Source organism: Lichenostomus cassidix, chromosome 2 (genome assembly GCF_008360975.1).
Source record: "Lichenostomus cassidix isolate B80296 chromosome 2, HeHo_3.0, whole genome shotgun sequence".
Classification (NCBI taxonomy): domain Eukaryota; kingdom Metazoa; phylum Chordata; class Aves; order Passeriformes; family Meliphagidae; genus Lichenostomus; species Lichenostomus cassidix.
The window spans coordinates 20,806,591-20,815,158 of record NC_139482.1 but is presented as its reverse complement, the minus strand read 5'-3'; the positions used below and the strand labels follow the sequence as shown (position 1 = coordinate 20,815,158).

Here is an 8,568-nt window from a genome sequence, read left to right as displayed (position 1 = left end):
TTTTTTTTTTCTTTTTTCCCTTTCTTTTCCTTTACTCCATGGCTTTTCTGAGTGGACTGAGAACATTTTATGTGATCTAGATTCAGCCAAAAAGTTATTGCCATACTGGAAAATATTTATACACTTGAGCCAGGACTGCTTCAGGTCAGGGTTTGCATATCTTCCCCTGTATTTCCCTGTATACTTATTAGAAATGCACAGAACTGTCTGCACTGTTCTTTCCTTTTTGTTTTTCCCTGTGTTTGTCCAAAGCATGGTGAGATTCTTGGTCCTGTGCAGGAACAGGAGTTGGACTTGATGATCCTCGTGGGTCACTTCAAACTCAGGATATTGTATTCTATTCTGTTCTGTTCTGTTCTGTTCTGTTCCGTTCCGTTCCATTCCATTCCATGGCTGACTAGTCTGTTCACTTAAACTGTGACACTTTTAAAAGTAAACTGTAAGTTTACTCTTTCACATAATATTATTCTTGATATACAATATATCACACTGACTGAAGACATACTGACAGAACCCTTCCCTGACTGCTAATTAAACCTGACATCTGTAGTGTTGATTGCAAATGTATTAGAATTGAACATTTGTTTAAATTTTTATTAAATGGCATTAAAAAGATAGGAGAGTGGTTATTGTTTCAGTTGCTGTCTGAGACAGAATCAGCTCTTCCCAACTTTTTGGAGGACTGCATGTCTGAAATAGATGTCACCACATTTCCAAGGGAGGGGAGCAGGAATGAGAGAAGGAGCATCTGCAAATGGTTTTGTCTAAATTAATAATCATTTGGAAGAGACGAAGCTTAAGTAGTGTGGAAGGTAAACACAGTGAAATTTGAAATACTGAAATAATGGGCAGGACTCTATTATTTGTCTCATGAGTGAATAAGACCAGGCATTGTAATGCATCAGAAATACAACTAGCTGTGAGGGACTTGTCTCATGACTACTTAGGAAAAAATTGAGGCTTCTTCAAGAGGCACAAACCTCAGGAGATGGGAGCTGAAGTGTTGCGAAATACTTTTGTCTCTGGCATTCTGAGCCCTTTGAACACTCATATGAGCAGGCCTGGCTGTGGGAAAGGCAAAGTGGGTTGTTGTCTATTGGAGCAAACTCCTGTGAGCAACAAACTGCTGCTGTTCTAGGTAAGGCAGCAAACTTCTGGCTTTCCCAGGCCCTTTCACTCTGCTTGGCTCACAGGCTGTGCCTGATCTATTGGTGCTTCCCACCATGCTGACACACCATATGCCCTCTCTGATTACGGATTACCCAGTTTAATCTTACACCAAACCCTGTGCTGTTTCCTGAGGAATATTTACAGCCCCTTACTGAGCATTCCTACACCCCAGGATGCTCCAGAAACAGTCCTCCAGCTGAATGTATGCCTTCTGTAAAGAAAAAAAAAAGAAAAAAAATAAGAAAAAAAAAGAAAAAAAAAAAGAAAAAAAAGTTATTATCAGCTCCTGCATTCTACACAGAGAAAACTAAGACAAGAGAGTTTGTGGCTATATGATGTTGGGTAGACAGGGTAGAAACTAAGAAGAAATCTAAAAGTGTGGTGTTTTTTTCCCCAGGATGGAAGAAACTTATGGGTCTGCTGAGTGTGGGATTGTGGAATAATGTCCATAGATAAAAGCCAGTCTATCCCTGTAATGCAAGGCTCAGGGACACAAAAACTACTCTGTTTCTCTTGCAACTCTTGTATACTGCAAAAAAATATGGGAGACAAGAACTGGGAAAATATGTTGAGATCACTTATTGACAAAGATGTTATGGCCATCAGAGTACAGAAGTATTGTGACACAAAAATTGAGATGCTGGCAGTTTCTGCTTTCGACTGAAAACAAGCAAATAAAGACATTCATTGCAATGTGTTCTCCAGAGCACAATGAATATAGTGTTTCTGGGGAAACCCAGAAAATGAGAGGTGAACTCATTACATGTATCTTATGGGGCTGTGATTTTACGTAGCCTGAGAAAATGGAGATACAAATGAGTGGGTTTGACCGAAGAAAAACAGACAGGCCCTAAGTGGATCCCATATTCTCAGAGAGAGGTGCTCAGGAAGCCCTGCATTTGGCCTGGTTGTAGGGACATTATCTCAGCATGAGAGTGACTCAGACTAGTTCCAGAAGTTAATCTGCCCAAATGTGCACTGAATTTATCTGTCTCTGCTTCAGACTGGCTTAGTGCATGCCAGCCTGCTTTTGAGATGTGCTGGCTTTGTGTTGAAGGACTTCAGTACCTCTGACTATCAGGCACAGTGCTCACAGGAATGTTTAGACGAAAAATTCCCATTAAAATGAAGGACTCAGGCTGGTAATAGACCAAATTAACACTAATGAAATATTCACTGTAGGAAACTGAAACTCTTCAAATATTAGGCTTAACCATATATGCATGCAGGTGCATGTGGATCCACACAAACTATTGAAGATGGAAATCCAGTAGGACCAGCACAGAAGTTGTAAAACTTGAGCATGCTTTTCTTGGATTTCCTTTCCATGGAAAGCATTTATTTATGTGTTTGCAATGTCACTGTGAAATATTGTCCTTTTTCAGTCTTTCTGCACATACATTGTAAAATTATATATAGATACAAATCAAGACACATAAATACATGTATGTATGCATACAACTGTATCTGTGCATGGTAGACAAATATAGAAATATATATAAACACAAAACAGAAGTATTAACTGAATAAATTACTTTTATTCTTTGTTTAGTTTAAAATCTGAAGAGTTAGTATAATTCTTTTAAAATTACTATCCTGTATAAAGGCACAAAAATATTACACATTCAGCAATAACATCTTGACAAAACACATTGGTACAATCTCTCAGCTCATGTTATTACTTTCCTAAGGTGTGCTTTAGAATAATGACATTAGAGGCTCAGCATGGCAATGACTGGAGGCCAGGCTAGTAAGCCCTGCTGGGATAATTAGCAGGACCTCCCTGCTGTTGCCATTAAGAGACATTGAAATGAGGGAATGCACAAGAAGGAAAACAGAAGTGGAAAGGACCAGAAAAAGATGAAGTCTAGGGACTGGGAAAGTGGAGAAGGTGGTTGCAGGGAGTTCCAGCTACAAAAATGTTGGGGAAAATGGTTTTGTATTCTGTAGTGGGATCTAATGGTGCCAAGTGGTCTTAACCCTTATGGAAAAGTTTTGTTTAAGAACTATAAAACCCTCAATTTTCCATAAACTCTGTAATCTGGGAAGAGAGAGATTTTGTCTGATCTGAATTATGTGGTCTTTGTTCACACTGTATTCCTTACTAAATCTAGGGAACAATATGAGAGCCCTCCTGTGGCCAGCTGAACACCTGTAAATTCCCTTGATGGCAGTCAAAGATAAGACACTCCTCTAGATCATTACCTAGTGTCTGATTTCTTGTTCAGTGGGAATAAGTTGTTATTATCACACTACTTATTGTGTAGAGCTGTGCAAGGCATTCTCAACAATAAATCAAAGGTGACTGGCCTCAAACCCTGATCATTTAAGAGCACAGACGCAGCAAAGCAAAACACAGAGGTAACACTAGTGCAGAACATAATGACTTATTATCTACTGCTGTAAGTCAGCACAACTCCACCAACACAGACAAAAGAAGGTAAGTGGATTGAAGAGGTAGCCATATGGAACACTTTAACAAAAGGCAGTGGACTTGAAGTGGAAAGGATGGCTCTGAGCACCAATCCATGTCTTTATACACAATGCACTGACATTTACACCAAGATGGAATAGATGTGAAATTCTGTGCTCTGACTAGATATTTTTGTATATCCCTTTGCAGATTGTAGATATTGTACAAGGTACCCAGTAGGTTTCTTGTTAATAGTAGCTCGCTTCTAGGCAACTTGGACTCTGCCAGGCTAATCCTCATTCCCATCAACTTGGTTTACAGAAGTATCAGAACAAAAGGATTCAATAGCATAAGAAAGGCTTAGAAATCACATTTTCAGTATCCATAACTTTTTCAGTTAAAAAAATCCTTTTGCTAAAAGGGCGGAAAAAGATTCCATGCAGCCTCTTTAAAGAAGTGAATAGCTGGTCTAAGTACATAGAGACCTTGAAAAGTCAGGAAAAGAACAACTTATATTATAAAGAATATGAACCAAAATAATCCCTTTAAAGCTAAGAATTTGATGTCAACTTATCTCTTTCATAACTACAAAACCAAAATGATTCTTAATTTATATAGTCAAATTCAAGAGGACATAGTGAGAAGTGACAGCTTAGTTCTTCTGAACCAATGTGCTCTGAGCTTAGCCTGAAGAGCCACGTGTGTGCCTATGCAATGCAATGAATTACATTACTGAGCTCTTTAAGTGCCATAGGCAGCTGACTACCTTGGGAGAGGTGTCAAAGATATATTACACAGTACTGCTGATGATTTTTATTAGCATGAGTAAAAGTATAGGAAAAAAAAGCAGTATTTGATCCTGTCAGTGCAATATTAACCAGTGTTGCCTACCATACGGTCACCAGTTTTTCATGTTTTTTAAATCAGAGCAAAATGTTGTTCAGATAATCTGCAGTTTTCCCAGCAGCAGATCAGCATTACCCAGGACCCCTAAATAGTTGCTGCCTGAAATGTTTGAGTTTCATGATTCTTCTAGACCACTACATTTAGCTGTCTTTGCTCTCCTTGTCAGGCATGTGCAACATGTGACAAACTCTGCCTCAGTACAAGAATTCTAATTTGTGAATTAAAATCTGCAAATCCAAATCGATCCAAGCGGGAGCCTTTCTCTCTTGGTAGTACAGCCAGTTGATCAGTAGGTGGTGGTGGTGCACTGTCACCTGATGCAGTTGACCGAGGACAGTACCGAGCTGTTAAAGCATTTTCATTATAGAGCAGACCAGTGACAGTCTTGGACATGACTGAATTTTTAATATACCAGAACATTAAAACTTTAAGAAATTAGAAATACTAAATATATGTGTCTTATAAATGGTGAAAAGTTATATTTTTTCCTCTCTAGCATTTCAGCAAACTTCTAAACTTCCTTTTCTGCATCCTGTATTTTATTTCTGTGGGAAGAGAGTCCTTTAGCTTTTGCTGTTTTCATATACTAATTAAAATGGTTTTAAAAGGAGAAATATAGTAAAGAGTGGGAAGATGCCTAATGAAATTGTCAAACTCCAGAAGTCTTTTCAACAAGATTATTTGCCGCTTTTCCTCCCACGCTGACTTTGTCACAGCAGCAGCTCTCTGAAAGTGAACAGGGGAGAGAAGGAGCTCCTTTCAGACTTCTTTTCCCAGGCAGGTCGGAAGGAGAGGGCGAGCGCTGGAAACATGCTTCACCTGTTCATACACAGGATTCTGGCATGCCTTTATCTCTGAGTCTTGATCTGTTTGCACTGCTGTAGGTATTTTTGAGCTTCTTTCTAGGGGTATATATGGCATTATGCACCTGGAGCCAGTGTGCTTGTCATGGGGATGGACTGTATTAATCTTGGAGCCTCTGCTGAGAGAGGAAGAAGTAAGGTCCTGGAGCAGGACCACAATTGAGTGAATTAGAGCTGCCTTTCTGAGCAGTACAAGTGCTGAAGCTTTATAGCAGGACCTCTGATGGGAGTGACATGCTGAAAGCAGTATACGAAGTATTGTAGGTTAGGGGCCACATGGCCGAGGCAGATCAGATTTCCAGTTAAACACGTTTGCCACCCACTGGCCAGGCTGCAGATCTGCCTGTTGCTGCAGTGGGAATTAGCAGCTTGTAGTTAGAACTGAGTTTACATACGAAGGATGATTAGGATGTAGAATGCATAGTTTAACAGTAGAGTACATTTGAATATTTATAGGCTTTTGTTTACAAATTAAAATGTAATGACTCCGGAACTGGGCAGTGTCAGAGCCATACTAACACTTTTAACTTGCAGCTCACTTATGCCATCAAAAGCAATACTTTCTCACTTCCTAGATCATATTTCCTGGGCTGACTAATTGACTGATTATACGCATGAACAATCAGAACTAAAGGAGTAATTTCATTTGGGATGTGCATAAAAACTATTATGAAGGTAAAACCAGATGTTAATTCAAAGCTGAACTAGTAGCTGAGAAGAGGGTGAGAAAGCTTATCCAAATTGTTCCTTTTCCTCAACCGTTGGGTGCCAGAAGAATCTGGTGTCAGAAAAGAGAATTGAAGGGGAAGTCCTTGGCTGAAGACTTGGCTGAAAGCATCTTCCAACAGCATTTGTTCCTATTCAGTTTTGGTTTTGGTCCTATCTTCACCCAGAAACAGAACTGCAGTTGTGAAGGTGGATGAGTCTTTACCTCATCTCAAAAGCACTAATACAAGTTGGGCAGAGAAACAAAAAAATATGTGCCCTGAAGCTAGCAGGCCAGCAACAAGAAATGACCTTTTCAGATTTACCCAACACTAGTCAGATTATTTTTCTTCTTTCCTCCCTCCCTATTCCACTGCAATTTTTCTATCACCTAGAAAGAAATGGATGTTTAAAGATGTAATATAAAGAGGAATTCCCATGCTGCCCCTTTTGGATTTGAAAGCTGGTAAGAATTTATTGCTTAGTAAGTTAAACCTGATACTGTGACATTTCTAAGGGCAATGGTTATGTAAATGCATCCTTATACTGTCTCTGGGGTGCCACTGCAAACAAAAAACACAGTCCCCACTGGGTAATAATATCACCTTTACATGACTGAATACAGAAAATGGAAGACTATAAAAATAGCTTTTTATGAACAGTTGCTCTTTTCGTAGGTCCTAGAAAAATACATATTGCTTCGAAAGGAAACAAAGTAGAGAAGGATTGAGAAATAGAAATAATTTTCATGGTCCTTCAAATATTAAAAAGGGAATACAGTGAAATACAAAGAAATTCATAAACTCTGATTGCCCAGACATAGTTAATTTTGCACAGTGAAGGTGTCAGTGCAGAAACATTATCCAAGCCAGAAAAAAAATCAAGTCTTAGGTTACAATTAATATCTTCAATAAAAATCATACCACAGCTTGTACTGTAAGACTTAGTCATTAGTGAAGTTATTTAATATAGCTGTTTCATAGAGTATAATTAAAATGATAAGTTCAAATGATAAGTTAACTAGTCATGACAGTTCTTCCTTGACTAGCACATCTTATTCTTATCTATATCAATCTTAGAGTCATGAACTTTTGGTAAATTGGGTCTAGAACCTCCATATGGAGTCACGAGGTTTTCCATGCAAATGGAATTTCTTACCCTACAAAGACTGAAGAAAATGTACCTAAACTTGAGTATCTCCAGAAACTAGAGGGAGCAAATAGTCCTTTAAGGCATATGAAGGTCACAAATATTGCAGGAGAATAACTATATATTTGATGTATATGTATGTGTGTGTTTTTATTATATGTATATATGTATTTGATGTAGTTATCACACCTATTTAATGTGAAATCTCTGTTTTCCTTGCATAGATGCATGGCAAAGATTCAGGGACAAGATACTACCTAAAGAAAAATATCATTGTCAACACTGCAACAAAAAATACCAAAATCCTTCTGTTCCTTACCATGTTATAGGGCACAGTACTGCAGTCCCTGATTCTGTAGATGATGCCTACATGTAAAGAAAGGCAGACAATAAAAGTCAAAATTTGGTCTTTGACTTGAATGCAGTAATTTATTTTGTGCTGACTATTACCTCACTGAGAAAATTTCCAAGAAAGCAACATTTAGTATTAAAGGTGAATTTTGTGCTATCCAAGGCGTGCTGTGGGAACTTGCCTGTTGCCTTGAAGAGCTAACGAATTTTTCAAGATGATACTTAAAAAAATTGCCTGTCAGCTTATTGTCTTTCTACTGCTGTTGATAGACTTACAAGCAGTACTGGGAAGACTTCCAGTGTTGGGAAGAACTCTGCAAGGTTACTCTTGCCATTCTTCTGCCTTAGGCTATGCTGAGTCTCTGCAGTTCAGCCCCAGTGATACAGACCGTATGTCCCGATTCACGCCTCAGGGAATATAATTCATATGCTTCATTTCTCTGCCTGTTCAGAAACACTTTCTAACATCTAACCTAAACCTCCCTCAGTGACATATAAAGCTTTTAGGTTTTAATCCTATCCAACATGAACATGGCAAACAGATTACTTCCTTCCTCTTGCAGCAGCAACTTTTTACATGTCGGAAGCCTATGTCTATCTCCCTCCTCATTTGTCCCTTCTTTTGGCTGTCAATCTTTGCAGACAGCTAATCATTCTTACTGGCCTTCTTTGGACCCTTTCCAGATCATCCACATCTTTTAAAAAATAACTGAAGTTGCCAAACATTTCTTATAATGTGGGATTTCCCATGTTTAAGCCTCAAATCTCACACGGCATATTAAAAACATGTGCAATATTACCTGCCTGAATATTTCCTCTTTATTTTAATAGGTGATATGGGTTTTGAGGTTGAAACATAGAAACCTGCAGCTGCTTTCCTGCCCATTCTTCAGAGCTGATTTTGGCAGCACAGAGCCATGACCTGGACGTATCCGTGGATACGATGTGACACAGAGGTATGAATTTGCTTCTTCCACTTCCAGATGTATGAAATTACTGTATTGCTTGTAG

At 38.7% G+C, this 8,568-nt stretch overlaps 1 long non-coding RNA gene across 1 annotated transcript; it reads right to left on the bottom strand.

Moving 5' to 3' along the window:
* Positions 1–7,574, bottom strand: LOC146440930 (uncharacterized). The gene is made up of 2 exons (XR_014850379.1): positions 7,526–7,574; positions 1–1,381 (listed from the first exon to the last, which is right to left on the bottom strand). It is a non-coding gene; the product is annotated as an uncharacterized LOC146440930 (long non-coding RNA).
* Between the last annotated feature and the right edge of the window lie 994 nt (positions 7,575–8,568).